At 40.6% G+C, this 1,009-nt stretch overlaps 2 protein-coding genes across 10 annotated transcripts in view; both read left to right on the forward strand.

Moving 5' to 3' along the window:
• Nucleotides 1–1,009, forward strand: part of LOC147817211 (protein NLRC3-like) — a gene marked incomplete at its 3' end in the record, with an annotated part of 15,909 nt that overhangs the window by 11,084 nt on the left and 3,816 nt on the right. The window lies entirely within an intron of this gene.
• The window catches only part of LOC111647379 (protein NLRC3-like), a 99,936-nt gene that overhangs the window by 8,797 nt on the left and 90,130 nt on the right, over nucleotides 1–1,009 (forward strand). The gene's annotated exons all lie outside the window — the stretch shown is intronic.

The raw sequence follows: 1,009 nt of genomic DNA on the forward strand, positions 1-1,009 counted from the left end.
TAATTTGTATAAATTGATGATTTCAAGCCCTGAGCAAGTCCTGCATAAGTCTTATTACTCTTCCATGAAGTCCGCTAGCATAGCATTTATAAACGCGGAGCGCCAGATCCAGAACGCCGTTTGCCCGTTCTCATAGCCCAGAGGCATGATGGGAGTGACACTACTGCACATATTCAGTGGGCCGCATAACGCAGAAGTAACCTGGAAGCCAGAAACTTTTTTGGCGTATGCACCAGGCAAGCAACTTCTATAGAAATGAACAGCTGCCATTTTTGATCCGGTATCCAGTTCTTATGATACATCTATGCCTGCAGCTCACCACTTTAAGTTCTGTTTAACTTTACTTTCTAATGTGAAATTGTATGTACTCCTTACTTTGTTCATCTAATGTTAAATGGCGCTTGTAGCTCACCAGGTATCCTTGCTAGTGTTAGATAATCACAATCACCCCCGTCAGTTGTCAGGTTAAGACTATGACAGACGTGATCATTACTCAGTATTTGTTCAAATTTCTTTGTGCCCTTAATGGTCTTTTTTCGCTACTAAATTTTTAAAGTTAGGAGCACAAGCCTCGATGGCTGTGTTGCCATGGAAACCATGGTAATGCAAGTCTTGCCAAGAATGACCAGAGATACTGTAAGGACTATGGGACAGCTGCAGGAAAACTGCTTGTCAAAGCAGACTGACGATCACAATTACACAGAGTTGAGGTAAGTGATCTGTTCAGATTCTTTAAGTTAGAGGGATGTACAAGCAAATAATATTGAGAAAGTTAGTCTGACATTAATTCTTCCTTCTCATACACATTTTTAAATCCTCCACCATGTCATGACTACAAGCAGGTGAGTTAGCTATTACATTACCTTTGTATTGTTGGTAGTTAATGAATCAATGATGTAGGTAGGCCTGCTGTATTGTGATGGTTTTGTGAATTGCTGTTTTGTTGCTTTTATTTCAGACTTGGTGGTTGTGTATGCTCAGGACAACAGAACATGGAGGAGTTCCTGCA

Source organism: Seriola lalandi, unplaced genomic scaffold (genome assembly GCF_002814215.2).
Source record: "Seriola lalandi dorsalis isolate HSWRI2012SDOR001 ecotype SW California unplaced genomic scaffold, Sedor1 jcf7180002054987, whole genome shotgun sequence".
NCBI lineage: Eukaryota > Metazoa > Chordata > Actinopteri > Carangiformes > Carangidae > Seriola > Seriola lalandi.